At 34.6% G+C, this 19638-nt stretch overlaps 1 protein-coding gene across 9 annotated transcripts in view; it reads left to right on the top strand.

Moving 5' to 3' along the window:
- The window catches only part of B3GALT1 (beta-1,3-galactosyltransferase 1), a 574903-nt gene that overhangs the window by 140148 nt on the left and 415117 nt on the right, over positions 1–19638 (top strand). For all 9 annotated transcript variants that reach the window (XR_004955563.1, XR_004955560.1, XR_001599483.2 and 6 more), the window contains exon 2: positions 13785–13862. The gene's annotated coding sequence lies outside the window, so the exon portion shown is untranslated. The remainder of the gene's footprint in view (positions 1–13784; positions 13863–19638) is intronic.

The following is a 19638-nucleotide window of genomic DNA, read 5'->3' as shown; positions in this document are numbered from 1 at the left end:
CTGTTTGTATTAAATTGGCAAACTGGCCAGCTAGTTGATTTGATTTCTCATTAACACAACCTTTTTCATTGCCTATACAGTACGTTTGCTTGTAGAGAAATGCCGACGTGAAATTAGAACAGATTGATCTGTCTAGAACACTTGCGGTATCTTTGAGCATCATTATCTGTCTTTTTCCTTGTGTTTCAACTTCTATTTATTTTGCCGTGATAGTCTAGCAAAATTTTGTTAATATAAGCATCACTTCATCCCTGTGAAACTGATTGTATTATCTCTGGGCTGTGTTATCACTATCTTATGGCCAGTGGTAGATTTCAAGTGAAATTAAGACTAAGCTTCAGTGCCTATCACTTACATGGGCCTGTTGCATATAAATCTGGTTTTTGACTGTAATCTTGTCTTCTTAAATAGAGATTCCAAAGTTGTATAAGACTTAGGCTTCATAAAAGCTGAATCTACTCCTGCAGTTTTCTCAGTTATAAATGATGTGACACAAGTTGAAATAGCTATCAATAGTACTTTAGTCAGTTCTTGAAGCTGCATTGTAGGTTCTTATTATCACTATTTGATAGACTCCTAAAATTTGATGTGCTTTTGACCCAGATATTAAAATGTAAATTATTCATCAGGTAGTTTGTTCTCCAAAAGGAGTATATAAATGTGATTCTGAAGTGATTCTAAAAATTTGAATTGCCAATTCAGATATAATTACTGGATGATTAAAGATTTTCTCTCTTCATAGTAACAAATAAATATACATGCAATACCTTGTAAATATCATATCAAATTTTATATATCGTCTTACTAAACAACTGTATTAGTTTGCTAGGACTCTCATAACAAAGTACCACAAATTGGGTGGCTCAAAAAACAGAAATTTTTTGGATCACATTCCTGGAGGCTAGTAATCTGAGCTCAAGATGGCAGGGTTGGTTCTTTCTGAAGGCTGTGAAGAAGAATCTGTTCTATGCCTCTCTTCTAGCTTTTGGGAGGTTATTGGCAATCTCTGTTGTCCCTTGGTTTATGCTGCATCACTTTGATCTCTGCCCTCATCTTCATATGGTGTACTCCTTGTGTGTGTCTGTGTCCAAATTTTTCCATATTAAAAGGACAGGAGTCATATTCGCTTAGGGGCTCACCATATTCCAGTATGGCCTCATCTTAATTAATTACATGGACAATAATTGTATTTCCCAATAAACTCATATTCTGAGGTACTAGGAGTTAGGTCTTCAACATGTGAATTTTAGGAACATGCAGTTCAATCCATAAAACTCATAATCATAAATGGATCAGAAAGAACACTATGACATTCATGCAATTGCTTTGCTTCTGTTGTGGACAGAATTTAGAACTCAAGTTGGTAGCTCTAGGTATTTATCTTGAGTAGATACAGCCAGGAGTAGGACAGCTAAAAGTACTGAGCGTTTTTTAGAATGTCAGTGGACATAGTTATAGGTATTCATTATTTTTATGGCCTGGAATTCAGGAAATGTCATATATTGCCCACTAGGTTTTGACCTCAAGTCACATTTCAATTCAGGGGACTGCAGATTTACAAAACGACTGATTCTAAAGTATACAAAACATGATGCATTTTGTCCTATTAAACCTCGACAGCTTTGGGGGCTTTTCCTTGAAGAGAGTAATACTATTTACAGTTTTGAAATTCTTTCAAATGTTTTAGGGTCTCAGTATTTTAATAATCATTTGATGTAAAAGTCTACTCTCTCATTTAAAAATAGACGTACCTCATTCAAAATAAATTTTAAAAAATTTTTATCTGCACTTCTCCCTGAGATAATTTGGCTTCCTTAAATATTTGAGCAAAGCTGAGCAATGTATTTCATCATCTATAGTCCATATTTAATTTAAGTTGATAAAATGGAATCATTTAATCATTTAAAAGAAGGAAATTAAGAAAGAAGAGGCAAAGAAGAAGGAAAAAAAGAAATGACAATGACCAAATGTGAAGACAAGAAAGAAAAAAGTCTTTCTTCTGAATTTTTAGAAAGCCTCTCAAGTATTGTAGTCCCGTACATAGTTCTTTCTGCAGAAGATAAAAGGAGCAGATTGGCCAATTACTTTTAAACTGTTTGATCACATCCATGTCTTCATTAATTATTCAAGCTTTAGGAGTCATCAAAGAATTCTAAAGCATAGCTCAAAAAGAGCAAAAACTAAGACATTGGCAAATGCTTTTTATGTTTAAGAGTTCTCTCACTTATGAGCATGTGTGCTTTTGAATGTTGGGCTGATTTAAACTCTGTAACATAGGGATAAGGTTGACAGTTTAGCCTTTTGGAGAAAGGGGAAGAACATAAATTAAAGATACTTAAAAAGTCATATCCTCAAGTAGAGCTAGAGGTATAGGATGAAATGACATCCTTAGTGTTATGTGACCCACTCTCAGCTTGTCCCTGTTATGCGATCATCCTTGCCCCAGCTGCACATTTGTTGCTCTAGGCCAAGAAGTAACTGACCATATACAATAATAGAGCCTGTGTCTTTAAATAAAAACTAACTGCAAGAACAATTTAAGGATCATAAGAAGAATGGAATGCAATGACTGAACAGAAAAAAAAAAAAAGAAGGGACGGTGCAGTGAAATCCTATAATAATGTGAAAGCGAGTTCCAAAGAAACATTTTTATGAAGTTTGAAATATATTACTTTAGTTTTATCCCAATTACAAGTTATCAGACCATTTTATGGGCACTATAATGTCACTGGAAGTGCATGTCTAACAAAATAATAGAGTGCGTTACCAATTCTTCGGTGATGACCACAGCAAGCTATTAGACCCATTCGTCAATGTACCTTGGTGCCCAATAGTTTTAAAGAATAGATGGTTGTGGACATAATTCAGTATTTTAAATATATAATTTCTCCTCATACACACATTCCATTGAATCATCAGTTCTGAGTACATGCATTTGTCCACCCATGCCTTTTCAGTAAGCTCACTAAAAACTCAACAACAAAAACACCTTTTGAATGACAGAATAGAAAATACTAGCAGTATATGATTAGCATTTGGAAAGCCTATTTATCATTTTAAACAATTGATATTTTTATATATTTTGGGTATTGTGCAAGTTGGCCCAGAACATAAAAATATACTACTATATACAAAGTAGACCTTTAAAATAGGAAAATCTGCTTTGCAATAAAATGGCTTAGAGGTCAGAGATAGTAGTATTCATGCCAGTATAAAGAAATCCTTTACAATGGATACATTTAACAAGCTCTGTAAAAGCATTGATTTCGATATTGTTTATAGCACTATCTTTATGCAGAGGGGCTTGCTTTCCCAATTTTAGCTTCGACCTTCATTGACCGATCTTGTGTTGCCAGTCCTAAACACCACTACTCTTCATGTTTTCAGCTAATTTAATAACTATTAAAATGAGTGAGAAAAAAAAAAAAAAACCTAAAGGAAAAAGAGGAACGCAAGAGAGTTTTTCTAAAGAAAGAATTACACTTGACCCTTGAACAATATGAGTTTGAATTGTACCAGTCCACTTATATGTGGATTTTTAAAAATAAATGCCTGTATTGTTTTTGATCTGAGGTTGGGAGTATGGTAAGGGCTGCCTATATGCATTGATCTACGGATTCTATACAGGGGACTTGAGCATCCATGGATTTTAGTATCCATGGGGTGTTCTGGAATCAATCCCTCTATTAATACCAAGGGGACAATTCAATTTTGGTGGAGTCAGAAGTTACACACAGATTTTTTACTGAGAGTGAGTGGTTCAAGGATCATCTGTACTAGCTTGCTGTCTGCCTTTGAATGAGTTGACTCCATGGACTGAACTAGGTGATCTGTAAAACCTCCTTGCCCAGATCTAAAGTGATGTAATGCTAAGTGAGGGGACTAAAATAAAAATTGTAAATGACAAGTAAGAGCAAATGATGGTGTAAACTTTCCAAAATCGCTTAAAATTAAAAACTACTTTTAAAATTTAGATTCAGAATTGCAGTGTTTTGGATTTTGCATTTTTAAATCTCAGACATACTACTTACCAGTTCTGGGACCTTAGGCAAATTATTTACCCCTATAAACCATAATTTCCTACTCTGTTAAATAAGAATAACAATACTACTATATAAATATATGAGAATTAAAGGAAATTATATAGGCAACAGTTTAATACCAACCAAGTGATCAATAACATTAGCAGTTATTATCCAGATGTAGATTGGCAATGATTAACATATTCAATTACTTATTCAAAAATACTCATGTGTATTTTATGTCAACCATTGTACTAAATGCTGGGGCTCCAGTAATTGCAGAACAATCTTTTCTTCCCCCTGCTGGTTATTATTTGATTATTTGAATGTGGATTGTCAAGTGTTCATAGGAGAGCATATATTTTGTATGTATTAGCTTTTGTTTTTAAAATATATCTGACTGAGAAGGCAATGTAACAAGTCACAGGCTCAAGTGTATAAGAAAGCAACTCTCATTTGTCTACCACTAAGCATAACCCAACTCTCTAGTCCTTTTTTGATTGGTAGCAGAAAATATAATCTTGCCTTTTGAAGGTAATTTGGCAACTTCTTGTCTCAGGCTTACTCACTTTTGGTTGAATTCAGGATTTTCCACCACCACGTTTTTTCTAACCCCTGCTTTCTTCTTCCTGTTGAGTTCTTATGTATTATCCTAAAATCAGGGTGTTTGATATGTGGTTGCATATCTGTCATCTGCAGTCATGGTTGCCATTTGATTTCTGTCCTGTAGGCATTGATAAAATAGAAGTTACTCTTTGAGACCATGGAGTTCTGCCACTGCTGATCCAGGCCCCTGATTGGCTCTCACTGACTATATGGTCCTCTGAAGTTTAACAACATCCTTTATCTGACTCCTAGCTAGAGCTGCTTATCCTACTACCTTTGTACACCTATGGAATTCTCTTGCATCAAGCTAGAGTAGCCCTTTAGGCTCACTGATTCTTAGCTCTTAACTCTCTTTTGTTCCTCATCCATGGTATTGAGAATTTCTGTTATTTCCTCTGTACTTATGAGAACTGAAGAAAACTTGCAAAGGATAGGGGTCCACCGCAAGCTTTCTCTTTACCTAGATCTGCCTGGCTGACATTTCTACCTACTGCAGCTGACTAGTTTGATGAAAAGTAATCAGCAAGGATTCATGACTTTCAGAGTAGATGGGGGTTGAGGAAGAGCCCGGTTGGGACCACTATAGCAGAGGCTTCACAGCTTCTCCAGCTTCGCTTTTCCTTGCCCTGTACCTTAACAATAGATTGTCCCCTGAAACTTGACCCAGAGCTTGGAACGTCCCCTGCTGAAGAAAGTTGCCTTGAAACTTTCAATTAATGCCCTTATGTTTACTAGTCACAATTCTTCTGGTCTAGAATTCTTTCTAGACTACTCCCATCTTTGCTCTTGGGTTGCTAATGCCACCGGAAGACCACGTTACCAGAAGGAAGGCTCCATAAAGCATAACAGACCACCACTCCTCCATCCCCTGCCCCCGAAACCATCATACAGCGTCTAGAATAATACCCTAATTTTCCCTTAAGTACTCTAAGCTGGACTGAGAAAGTAAGACAGTTTTTGAACCTATTCTCAGATCACCAGTGCTCTGACAATAAATGCTTATTCTAAATAGCCCAAATCTTGTGTTGGTATATTGGCTGAGCCCTAGACTGGGTTGCCCTCCAGTTTCAGGGTGAGTCACCAGTGCAACAGTTACTAATATTTGGGGGAGTTTCTGTCAACCAACTCTCCAGAGCTTTAGTCCCAAAGTAGGTTTAGGGACCCCCATACTATCTATACTCTTTTTCTTCTCCCTTCCCTCTTTTTTTCTAGTCCAGAAAGGACTTTAATTTTTATTTTCTCTTCTTTTTTCTTTTTGGTAATAAAATTGCTCCTCTGGCATCACTAATTTTTTTTTTTTTTTTTTTTTTTTACCCTCTCTGTGGTCTAAATGCTTTGCTCCAAGTCCTGCAGGATTTAGCTCTTGATATTTAAATCCAAGCTTTTGGAATTTTTTTTCTCTTAAGCTGCTGGTACTTGCAATTCGAAGCCATCATTTTAAAGACTATTGTCTGCACTGTTGACATACAAAGGTCAAATTAATTGCTCAAAGGCCAAAAATGTGATTCTTTGTTCTTTCCAAGCAACTATACCCTGAGGCATAGAGAAAATCCTCTTTGCTACTTAAATACAGTAGAAAAATAGAACTAAAAGAAATTGAAAAATCAGCACTTAGCTTAATGGCAAAATACCCTACAATGGAAAGAAATCCACAATGAAATAAAATGATAGGTGTACTGTGTATTTAACTATATTCAGCTGTCTCCATAAGCTAAAACAAAAGCAGAAAAAAAATATGCCGATTATATGTCTTTGTATTCTAACTTAAATATTGTTCACCGAATAACACACTGTTAAATTGTTTTTGCTGTAATAGATGCCTTTACTGAATCCGTTTTTAAAAATCTTTTAACATGAGCACGCCATCTTGGTCAAAACCTTCTACCTATAAACATCATTGATTCATTTATTGAGTGCCTACTATATGCCTTAAACTAAGGATAAATAAGTGAAAAAGAACAATACATGCATCCCTAATCTACTAAATACTGAGAATCCCTCAATTCACAAGTGAACATCAGAAATCCTCAAATTTATATCCCATAGAGTAGAACCTCCCAAAACCCTACCTTTCCAAGAAGTTCAAGGTCATACCTGGAGTCTTCACTTGTTCTATCTGGTTGTAGAATTAACTTTTTTTTTTTTTTTTTTTTTGATATTTCCTTCTCCATTGCTATGTTACTGCTGAGGGGATGTGAAATCCGTCGCCCCAGTGGCATGGGGTTGGGGGTGGTTCGGTTCTTCCCCATCCACACAGCAAAGATTTTACAGGTCAGTGAGATTTAGAAGAGGTAAGATTTATTGAAAGTACATTTTAGAAAGAAATGGGCCATGCTAAGGAAGGCTGAAAAGATAGAGGACAGAGTACACTCAAAGGAAGGAGCAGGTTTTCAGGGAAGAAAGCCATAACCATACAGAAGTGGAAAGTTCTGTTTTATATTAGGGCCAGTGATGGGAGGTGCTAGATGATCCTCACGTGAGGTCATCTTAACTGATAGTTGGCTGCCATATAACACTTTGCCTACTGTGCATGTGCTTACCCAGAATTCAGTCTGTTATAATTAGATTCATGAACTTCCAGGCACAGGCATGACATTATAATGAGGCTGAGGTTATGGGCAGGTTGGGGTAGTACCTTCTGTGCAAGCATTTGTGGCTGGTTTAGCCAGCAGCTTTTATGGTTTTCCAGCTCTAGGATTTAGGTTAATTTAGAACTCTAAAAGGAGTGTGTTTCTGGAAGGTCCTTAAGGAAGATCTTCAAAGGAGGGTTCTATGGTTACAGGGCGGGGCCTTTGCTTCTGTCATTCATGCCTGCCTAACTACCTAACAACTAGAGAGAACATTCTGTTAGATCCCCAAAGAGTTAATTTAAAATATACAATTTTAAGGCTGATTTCTATAAAAGGTTTTGTTAAATGAATAATATACAGAAAGAAATGTGTTTTTAAATAATTAAAATACTTCCCACCTAATAGCTATCATTTCCCAAGATGCAACTGGTTTTTAGAAGAGTAAAAGATGATGTCATTAGTTTAAAGAAGACATTTGGCATAATTTCTTTCTTTAGGAGTTTAAAATGGATGCAATACAAATCCATTTCTTCTTTCATTTCTTCGTTAATAAAATAATCTAATAATTGGATTCTGATATTACTAAACTCAAATTAATAATATATCACAATCTGAAGAGATGAGTGATATTTTACAGCTATACTTTCAAAGTTCCAGTAGGACTAGGCTTTTTTTTTTTTAAACAATGACATTTATTTTGAGCCTTCTTTATTCTTATAGCACATGATCTGATGGGAAGTCAGGATGAATTAAAGATGATCATGAAATTGAAATAACTTAACTCTTACAGGATACCATAGCTTTATCTCTTAGACACTAAATGTACACAAATGCAAAATTTGAAATACATTTTTCACAATCTTTTAGGCCAGTTTGTATATTATATAGAGTCTTTTAAAGGGGAAGACAGAAACAAGGAGAAAAATTTTCTCTTTGAACCCCAGCATTAAATCATTTTCATTACAGTTACTTAAAATTACTTTAAAAGTATGCAAACATAAAACCAGCATAAACACCTTATCCCTATACCTCTTACAAAATATAATTACAAATAAAATACAGAAATATTTAAAAACCTGAGAAATTCAGTTTCACAGTACTGGTTTTTAATGTAGAAGGAGATATTTTGTTGAAATGGATTATCTGTTCACCACATGAATATGCATTGGATTGCTATACACAGGTTCTTAAATTCAGTATGTCAATATGGTATGCACTATAGTGATAATTCTCCTAATATTTTGTTGAATTCTCTTTGTGCAGTGTCATCATTAGCCTTTTTCCATCTCTGTTCTTATTTATACCTCTTGGTGCCAACATGATTGTATCTATAAACATGAGCACTGGGTTCATTTTAGAGTACATGATTATAAGATAGTGCTTGAGAAGACCCCCCCCCCCGCCCCCAAATCATTTAGATTATTATCATGAGACTCAAAACAAAAATATAAAATTAGAGGATAATTTTTAAAAAGACAAACTCAAGATTGTTATACAAACATGAAAAAAAATGCTATCAAAATTTTAACTTGATTATTAATGTAGAAACTAATAAGATGTTATCAATTGGCTCAAGAGGGAATTCAAAATACCACACATACATGGTTGAGCCAAAAATGTTTAATTAGATCTACAGATATATGCGAAACTGCCCTTTTTCCCCTTGGAATGGGAGAAATCAATTTTCCCTCCACCAGAAGAAATTTTCTTGTCTTTGGATAAGTATTATTTAATTCCTATCAGTTATCCATAATTTATAGCTTTGTAACAGCTCAATTGCACTCCCAAAGAATCACATAGCCAAGAAGAGTGTGCCAGATAATGCATTCTCCCCATTAAAGATACTCAGTTCATTTCAAAGTCTTTCATAATTTGTTCATTTGGTGTATTTAAGAGGAATATGCAGACCATGTAGAACCTATCCATTATCTCTGTGAACACCTTGAAGATCTCCTCAGCTCAGTCATCTCCCTTGAGAACTGACCTCTAGCTACAGATATGTGTCTCATATGAGCCTTAGTCTTAAAGGAGTATGTGGCTTTCCCCTCAGATATAAACATCAAGCAACCTGTTTGGATGAGTTGAATGACTTCTAAGTGAAAAAGAACTGTGATAACTAATCCTAGATGTTTTATACATAAAAGTTTTGCCCAAGGGCAGAGAGTTACAACAAAAAGCCAAAACTTCAGTAGGAATGATTGAACTTTTTTGTTTTTGTTTTTGAGGGGAAGGGCAATTACCACATACCAGGTAGTGTAATAAATAATTTATATATTTTTTATTAAATATCACAATAACCCTATAGGTATGTTCATTTTATGGGTGATAAAATTCTGCCTGAACTAGCCATAGGGTAACTATTAAAGAAAAGCTCATTATATGAAAAACAGAGCAAACCCAAGAATATGAGTATTTAATGAATTCTGCAACTAATAATCAGGATAGAATCTTAACGACTGTGTTAGGTAACACATGTCCCAAAATTACATACTCAGTTAATACATATGAAACACATCCTAGTCCTTTCCACCTCATCTGGAAAATTAAATCTACAACCTACATTTTTTCCATAGCCTGACATATATATTTGTCTTAGCACTTGCCAAATGACATTAAGTTATCTTTTTATGTGTTTATATCTCCTTACATTCATTGGCTAAGCTATGAGTTACTTTAGAGGAAGGGTTATGTTTTATTATGTGTCCGTTGTGCCTTGCACAGTGATTGCCCATATTAGGAGCTAAATATATACTTTTGAACTTATCTAAAGTATGCATATGCAGTAAAGCTAATTCTTCAAATTAAACCTCCAGAAAGGGTCAATTCTAAATCATTAGTTGCAACAATTTTATTTCCTTTTTCAAAATGTTTCAGTACTATTAGATAAATTTTACTGTATAATAGATTCATTAAATTTGGAACTGCTTAATATTTGCTCTAAGGACACATGGGAAAGGTTTGTCTTATCAGTGGATACAGACCTGCAGACTGAATGTCATGATGTGACATCTTTGAGAGTTAGTGGGAGAGAAAACTGTAACAATTCAAAAACCATTAGAAATTATCTAGACCACAATTATGTATCCAATAGATTGAGATTGAGAAGTCTTAATTTCAGTGCTTATAAGTTTCTTCAGATCTCACAAACTCAATACCACATTTTCCCTTAACATATTTCTTAAAATACCAGTAAATATCAAAGAATGACTAAGGAACTGGGAACACAGAGAACTGATGTTCACACTGGCAGAAAGAAAGAATAGAAACCAAAACTAAAGTGAGATTGGGAGAGTAAAAATTGGAAAAGTGGAAGGAAAAATTACACTAAAATGCTAGGAAAATGTTCCATTGCGTTAACATTCTAGTTATCAAGTATTTGGTTGGAGAATAAAAATAAAACATAGAATTAAAAAAATATATATTACTTGGTATATATGTACATAAACATATTTTTAAACCATTAAATATATTAAACCTCTGCAAACAGAAACTATATTTTCCTAATCAGCAGTAGAGGATTTCTTTTGAATTTATCCCTGACCAGAGTAAGAAAGTAATTAAAGTGTCATTCTACAGTTTGGATTTCAATCCAACAGTATTTTCTGTGAATATATGGAATAGTTCCCATGTGTAAGTTATCTAGATTCCCAGTTCCTTCAGAGCTTTAGTGGCCATTCTCTGTCCTGCCGGTAGAATGCAACCCACACACAAAGTTTTCTGGTCAGAGACTGAGAAGGACAGTAGAGACCAGTAAGAGGCAATGCTGTGGATGCTTGGCTGGTTAAATATAGAGCACTCATTTATCCATTATAGCCTTGGTGTAAAGTAAACTTGTCATTCCAAGGCTAATTTCTGAAATACTCAATATTTCCTAACATGTTTCCTTTAAGAGCAATATCTTAAAAATCATGTTGGTTTCTTTCCAGAGATATCACAAAATAAAATAAACATGATTCATGTTTGGAATTTTTTTTAATTATATTTTTTCATTTTATAAATCTTATAAATGACTCCTCCCATTTTGGAAAGAATTTTGAACAAATAGGTTAGAAAGCCATAAAAGGGAATGTGATGATTTCTTTTACCAGTTAAGCTAAGAAAAATTTTTATGTGCTTTAAAAATTGGAATGTCCACAGGGGGAACTTTGCTTTTAATATATTTGCGAACACTTTATATTGGAATGCTGGTCTATTTGTGGTTATACTTAATAAGTCAAATATTGTACCTGTTACAGGCTTGGGTTTGTATGCATAATGAGAATGCATAATGCTTGTTGCTGGGAGAGCCTGCAGATCCCTTGCTGGCAGCAGAGTCACCAGAGGTAGATACACCTGTCTTCCCAGCTGGGATTTGCTCATGGGAAAGAGGGCCATTTAACACCATGTTATCCTCATGGACAGCTGTATATATAAGCTGCCTTAGAGTGTAAGAGTCCTAAATTTTGTTTTAAGGAAAAAAAAAAAAAAAACAGACTTCAACGTCCCAGTGAAATTTGACATGAAAAGTATTTTGATGTTTTGATTCAGTAAATTTAGAGGATATATAGGCTTGGTTTGTTTTGGTCTGATCACTCTAACAGCTTTTAATATATCTGCGAACACCAATATTTTCAGCTCAGCATAAAGTAATTCATTCTGATTTGATGCAAGCTCTTAGTTCAAACATGGAACTTCTCTCAATGCTATAGTCATAAATCTTTGTTTTTGTCCATTTTAGTTGTCTCTTTTCCCCCAACAGAATCAAAGCCCATAACAGGGGCCATGTCTATATTGCTTGCACTGTTTCCTCTAACACACTGCCGCTGTGTTAGATCTGGATATACATTCATGCTTAACAAGTTATTGTTAAGTGGATACATGCATAAAGAATTAGGAGGTTTTTTTACTGCCCAGAAGGAGATATAAATATTTCTTTTAAACACTCCCTGATTCAAAATCATTCCAAAACTGAGAGGTCACCTTGAACCCCTTTCTTTGTTTTTTTTTGTTTTTGTTTTTTTGTTTTTTTTATTGAGGTATAATTTACTTACCATAAAATGTAGATTTTTAAGGGCATAGTTCCATGGAGTTTTTTCAAGTGCAAATACTCGTGTAACTATTACCCAATCAAGATGTAGAATTTTTTTTATTATTTGAGAAAGTTCCCTCATGCTGCTTCACAGTTAATCTCTTACAACCACTGTGCTGATTGTCACCATAGTCTTCTTTTCCCCCTTTTCTCGACTGTCATATAAATGTAACCATACAATATGTACTTTTCGTGTCTGGATTATGTCACTTAACTTTAAAGTTTTTAGATTTATCCATATTGTTCCCATTGATATTTAATAGGAATAATGGGAGTTAGGAAATTACCGTGTTAAAAATAGTAAAATTAATAAGGAAAAACTGACTATATTATATTAAAAAACTACTGTGTACCTCTCTTTGAAAGATATATTAGTACCGTCGTCTTCAATCTCCAATCACTTGCTCTTAAGAATTCCGAAGATATAAAGAATCAGATTCTTAGAAGTAGACAGTTTAGAAGTGCCATTCAATTTACATCATTGTCCTACAAGTCTCCGTGGGTAGATTATTTGGCAAGACAAACTGACCTAGTGGGGCCCAGGCTTCTGACTTCTCTGATTTTTACACAACACTATGCCATTGGTTTACCTTAGGATAGTTCTGTGGGTAAGCAACATCTGCAAAACAGGTGATAGAGGTTAAGAAGGAGCTCTCAAATTAGATATTTCTCCTAAAAGTCTGATTTAAAATATATTTTCAGCAACATATAATTCTTTGGGTTGTAGAGAGTAGTGTTTGAGTAGAATTTCAAAGAAGGTTTGCAAAGAATAGTAGTCAGTTTGCAGGCAGTGGAAAGAGGCTTGCCAAGAAAAGCCTGTAGAAAATGGATTCATCGAATTACAGCAGTTCGTGATCGACTGCCAAAGCCAGCTTATTTTCTTTCCTAGTTCCAAAAAAGAACGCCTAACACTTTGTGGTGATGGAAGCCTATCTTATAGAACATGCTGACAGAGCATACTTTTTCCTGGCTCAGGTCAGTGTTATTATAAATTTGATGGGGTGTTTAGGGCTCTAGTAGAGATTTTTAGGTCAAAAAAAAAAAAATTAGACATTAGAGATTAGGGACCAAAATGTGTTAGTTTATTTTGTAAAGCAATAAATCAGTCTTAGTGAAGCCATAGAAAGGACGATATAAGCCTAATAATTTCTGACTTCTCTTGTGGAAACATTTGCTGTTACTAATGAGATAAAGAATAAAAATGTGATCTAGGTGACTAGATAAAGAAAGAAAATGTAAACAATTATGGAAAATACTTAATATGATATTATAACAGGTGAAGACACCGTCCATTCCAGGATGGATAAAAGAGAAATTAGAAAGGATTTAAAGAAAGAAAATTCCCTTTTCAAATGAAGTGTTCTTTAAATACTGATTATTTTGTCCAAGATAGTTTGATGCAAGATATGTGGAAATTTCATGAAATGGCAAAAAGAGAATCTGAACAACTTGAAATGGAATTTAATGTTAGCTGAAGCACACCAAAAAGATTATTTATATATTTTTATTTCCCCTCAGACCTGGTAGAGACACTTCAAGAACTGCTCAGGCCCAGAGTGGAGGGATTGTGTGAAGGCATGGACGTTCTACCCTGAGGTAAGTACAGAAGTTTTCATTATAAGTTAACAGCTGATTCCTACTTTTGGTTTTATGGACTTTGAAAATGAATGAAAATCTTATGTAAAAATAGGTAGTATTATCAGAAGTATTACAGAAACTCTGAATTTGTTGATAGCTTTGTAGTAAGTAGTTCAGGCTTTATACCTTTCATGTGAAGTATGTTCAGAAATAATTCCTTGGCAAATATTATTTTTGTGTGCAAAGTAGAATAATATGTAAAAGCAGTAGAAATTTCCAAACACTGATCTAGCCATTTTGGTTTAAAACGTCGTTAGCAGACATGCTCTCGTGAGATGCTTCTCAGCCTTTTTCCTATCAGGTGCATGTAGACAGTGATGATATTCCTATAATACACTGCAGAGGCTGCTCACAGCCAGAGACGACTGGCGCTGCCATGCAGCTCCAGAGCAGCTCCAGCCTGAAGGGACTGAATCGTAGTACAGCCGTACACCGCGGTTTGAAGGATCTGCAGGGGAGCGGTGGAAGCATTCCATCTCGAAAGCCCTAAAGTTTCACCTGCTTTTTATGCCTCCTTACTACCAGAGTCTGTGTTTAGAGAAGCTTTTTTGTAGAAAAGAAAGATTCTTTGAGTCCTAAATTTTCACTTGGAGTTAATTTTAAAGATTTACCAGTATTTCCAATTTTAGTAATTCTTATTCAATATCAATAAACTTGAACTCAGAGTATTTTCCTCCTCCGTCTCCATTAGCTCTCTCTAGGAAGATCAACAGGAAGATCTAAATTGTGGTAAAACTCCTTGTTGTCTTAGGGCTTTGGGGAGGTTTATCTAAGACAAAATCTTCCCAAGGGTCAAAAGAACACCCCATGGTCTGAAGTAATTGTTTAGCGTTGGGCTCACTTCAGTGTTCGGGCTGGTCCAGCAAGTCCTGATTTCATTATCTTAGTAGTCATTCAAAATATGATTAAGAATTCAACAGATTCGGAGCTTGACTCAAACCCAGACTGAATGTAGCAGAATCATAGTTTCTAGCTAATGGGACCTGGATGAGTCTCTGGTATTTCTTTGCGCTTTATTCTAATATATCATTGTCTCGGGTACCATCATAGTTACCACCTCAAGAATAAGAGGTGACAGCTCAGATGTGTCACTATGAAAACTCTGGTCACAAAGCTGTCTTATTTTACCATGATTTTTGTCTTGTTTTTGTTTGGTTTGGTTTGGTTTGATTTGGTTTGGTTTTATAACTTCTGTCTTAGGTTTTGCTTTTTTTTTTTAATTACCAAAATTTTTAGAGAAGTTTAAGTTTACAGAAAAATTAATTGAAATTTTAAAAATTAATTGAAAACTACAGAGTTCTACATACCTCTCTCCAAAAACATATATAATTTCCCCTATTATTAACATCTATTATTAGTGTGGTACATTTGTTATAATTGATAAAACAATATTGTTACATTATTATTAACCAAAATTTATTACGTAAGGATTCACTCTTTGTATGTTACATTATGTGGGTTTTGAGAAATGTATGATATGTTTCCATTGTTATTGTATCACATGGAATATTTTCACTGCCTATTCATATTTTTCTCCCCTTGATGAAACCCTGGCAACCTCTGATCATTTTACTGCCTCCAGAGTTTCACCTTTTCAAGAATATCATATAATTGGAATCATATAGTACAGAGCCTTTTCAGATTGGCTTCTTTCACTTAGCAATATGATTTTAAAGTTCCTCCATGTCCTTTTATGGCTAGATAGCTCGTTTATTATTATTATTATTTTTTATTGCTGAATAATATTTTATTATATGGATGTACCACAGTTTGTTTATCCATTCATTTGTTGAAGGACATCTTAGTTGCTTTCAGGATGGATAGCTACAAAAAAAAAAAAAAAAGCTGCTATAAACATTTCTCTGACAACTTTTGTGGGACATAAGTTTTCTGCTTCTTTTGGTATAAGCAAGAAATGTGATTACTGGATCGTATGGTAAGAGTATGTTTAGTTTTGTAAGAAACTGCCAAAATGTATTTCAAAGAGGCTATACCATTTTGCATTCTCATCAAGCAATGGGTGAAAGTTCCTTATCAGCATTTGGTTTTGTCATTGTTTTGAACTCTAGCCATTCTGATAGGTGTGCAGTGTTTGCTCATTGTTTTCGGTTTTTAACACAATTAATTACAAAAGAAATCTTGAGTGCCCTGTAATCTGGACACTTAGCCACTAGAAATGTCTTCGGTATTTACTTGGTAATGACATTGATTAAGAACCTGAGCTTTCCCCTGGCAATATCCACTGTGGTAACACAGTTTTATGAGATAAGTATATATGTATACCAAGTATGTCTGTGTGTCTATGTATAACCACTGTAAGCCAAAATAAATTTTAAACTGTAGAAAAGAATTTAAAAAATGTACACTTATTTGAACAAAAAGCACTGCAGCCCAAGAGACACAGAGTCAGGTAGCAACCTAAATTGTGTGCCATTGAGACAAAGGGGAGACCATCTTTTATAGCAAAAGTATTTGCCAAGGTTCCCAATTAGGTCCATTTTATGTAAACGAGGTATCCAAATTCATACACTTCTGATTTTTCCAAATCATGCAGTTCTGATTGGTTGTTATAGAGCAGTTCTGACTGGATGGGGTAGGTCTTAGTCCATTGGTCGAAACACAAAATCAAGAATTCCCTTATAATAGTTGACTCAGATGGCATTAACAAGGATGGTTTGGGAAGCCAAGAGTTCAGTCTGAGGTCTTGCCAGTATACAGAGTACATGAGAACCCCCTGTCAGCAAATAGCCACTAGGCTTTTATTAGTTATTAAATTTGGGCCCTCAGTTGACCATGGAGAGTCCATCTTAGCAGATAAGAATTCCTTCTTAGGATTCACATAAATGATTCTTTCTTCTTAGAGTCCACATTACTATTCTGTATTATAGGTAGAGATCATAAAAAGCAAAGAATTTTCTAGTAAAACACCATTAAAACGAAAATACGAAGAGAATATCAAGGATTGTTTCTAAAAAAAATATGTGTATTCTATAATTGTATATTAAAACAGGTCATGCTTGATATTATTTAAAGCTAGCTTTCTGGCATGAACAACCGTTTTATATATAACTGACATCAAATTAGGCATTTCTAATTTTTCTATTTAGTTAAATTCAGCCATACAAATAAAACCATAGGAAGAAAGTCTTCATAATCTTTTCAAATTATAGCAATTGTTCCGTATGCTTGCTCCATGTTTCTGCTTTAGATTTGGTTGTATTACTTTATAAATATTTTTTACAAGAAAACTTTCATATTAGAGAGTTACTTTTTCCAATAGAAGGGCTACTACTTTCATATTTCTATCTTCAAAACATAGTAGAATGTATTAAAGAAAAATTTTTCATGGCAGTTGTTAAAGACAGAAAGGAAGACTTTTCAAGACAGACTATTGCAATAGAATTCTATAGTAGGGGAGAGAGAGTGGACTCGACTCTAAATACAACAAGGACAAGTGGATATTTACAGTCAAGAAACAGGGCGGGGATGTATGGATGGAAAATTGCTAAGAGTCCAGGAGATCCTCACTAGACTGACTCTACAGGATTCTTGAGGAGGGCAAGCCGGGGTGAAAAGATATGGAGGGCGGGGAATGGGGAATGTGATCAGACATCAAGAGAAGGTGATTTTCTCTAAAGTGACTTCAAAGGATTCTTGCTAAAGCTGGACTAAGCAGGCCAAGGAGAAAGCCCAAGGTCAGAGCCTAGTAAAAAAAGAGGATTCAAGGCAGCCTGACTCAGATAAAATATACAGATTTTCTACTTTGTAAAAAAGTTTAACTCTAGTGGAGGAGGAGTTGAATAGAGGGGAAAAGATATTGTGCTGTATTAGTGATCACAGATTAAATATATATCCAAATTTTATAGAGAAGTAGAATGGTAAGAGGCGTGTTGGCATTAGATTACTTTAAATCTAGGTTACTAATTCATTGATATTCCTGGTATATATAGAAGACTGGCTTTTCAAACACCTAAATATCTGAGTAATTTGAAGGGTCTCTGATTCTTCACTTTTAATTAGCACCCAGATTATTCCATTACAGGTGATCTGTAGACCATACTTTAAAACACTTATTTGTACCTTTTACGGTTCTCCGTGCAATATAATTGATTTTCAAAAGTACCCCTGAGAATACGGTGACAGAGAGGTCAGGCCTAATTGTGGGAACCAAGAGAATGTGCCAAGAAGACTGAGTAATTTCATGGGACCTTACGATAATACAGTTGATGGAGAATTTTTCTAAGAATCTGAAGATGAGAAAGCAAGCTAAAGAGATCATCACAAAAATTGTGTCCAAGATAAGAAGAGTTCAAGAGCAAAATGTGTATTTTGTAAATAGAATAAGTATTTTCTAAATAGATAAACTATCATACCATTATATCAATATTCAGTGAATTGTTTATTACAAAGGTGTCAATTATAATATTTACAACCTTATGGAAAGTGATAAATACCCAACAAGTCCAAAAGTGTAGAAATGATGAAGTCAATCAATATTGTCTTCCCGATGGAATATTATTTTCTCTGCTTTGAAGAATAATAACTTTAGGAAGTATCTGATATATGTTATATCAAAAGAAAAACGAGAATCCACAACTATATGTTATATATGACTCTTTTCACATAAATATGTATGTACATGTGAAATTTCAGGTGTTTTAAATTCTAAAAATTTCTTAGTATTTGGTACTCACAAATCCGATGCTAGAATCTAAAACCTAATTAAGCTGAATCAATAATATTTAGAATCAGAAGCTTTGGTCATTAATTTTTAATAGTCAAAAGTAAATAGTGTTCAAGCGAAAAGGTATTTTAAGATTATGCTACTACTGAGCCCCAAGTAAATTATCTAAAGCAGTGATACCCACATCTTGCCAGTTATCGGAATAATTTGGGAGACTTTTTGAACATATGAAGTTCTTAGAAACTAGAAAAATGATTCAGTTTTTGCAACTCTGAGTAGAGCCCCTGAAATTTGAATTTTTCAAATGCTCTACTGGTGACTTCATCAATTAGCAAAGCTTGGCAACCACTGCTGTGGGGAAGACAGCTTATATCTACAACAATTTCTGCAGTGATCACTACCCCCCGCCCCACCACCACCAAGAAAAAAAGCAAAATAATGTCAAATTCTAGAATATTTAATGTCTGTAACATGGTAAATGAAGTTCCAAGGATGGTAAAGTAACTAGGATTATTTGAGAGGGCCTTCTGGAACAGGAACCTTATAAGTGTTGGTGTCAGAGGTAAGATGATGCTACAAAAACCAAAAGCTTATCATCATCTTAACAACCTTCATATTAAAACAGAAAGTAGTGAGAAAATGAGACCTCGAAACACTTAGAGATGGCAGTGAAAGAGTGACACCATTTTGGGATGCCATCTCTTTTTTTCTCACCAATCCAAAGTATAAGCTCTATACCTCTTCCCTAGAGGCTGGGTCCCTTTCCAGACTTTTCCTCTCAAGTTAGATACTGGCTTTGAGGTGAGGAATGCCATCTGGGAGAAGAGGCTTTTTAGCAGTTTGGAATGGAAAGGCTTGTATAGTTTATAAAACAGCATTTCTTAAGAGGAAGAGGAGAAATGTGAGGAAAGGCACATCAGAATATTTGTGGAAGTACAAAACATTTATTATTTATGTTTATTAAAATAAATTATGGCTTTTAAGGCAGAAGATCAATCACAGAATAAATTAAATTTGCACCTTTACAAATATCTTTGCTTTCCTAGAAAA

Source organism: Rousettus aegyptiacus, unplaced genomic scaffold (genome assembly GCF_014176215.1).
Source record: "Rousettus aegyptiacus isolate mRouAeg1 unplaced genomic scaffold, mRouAeg1.p scaffold_m13_p_2, whole genome shotgun sequence".
In the NCBI taxonomy this organism is placed as follows: domain Eukaryota; kingdom Metazoa; phylum Chordata; class Mammalia; order Chiroptera; family Pteropodidae; genus Rousettus; species Rousettus aegyptiacus.
The sequence above is the reverse complement of the archived record's forward strand: the minus strand, read 5'-3'. Positions and strand labels throughout refer to the sequence as shown.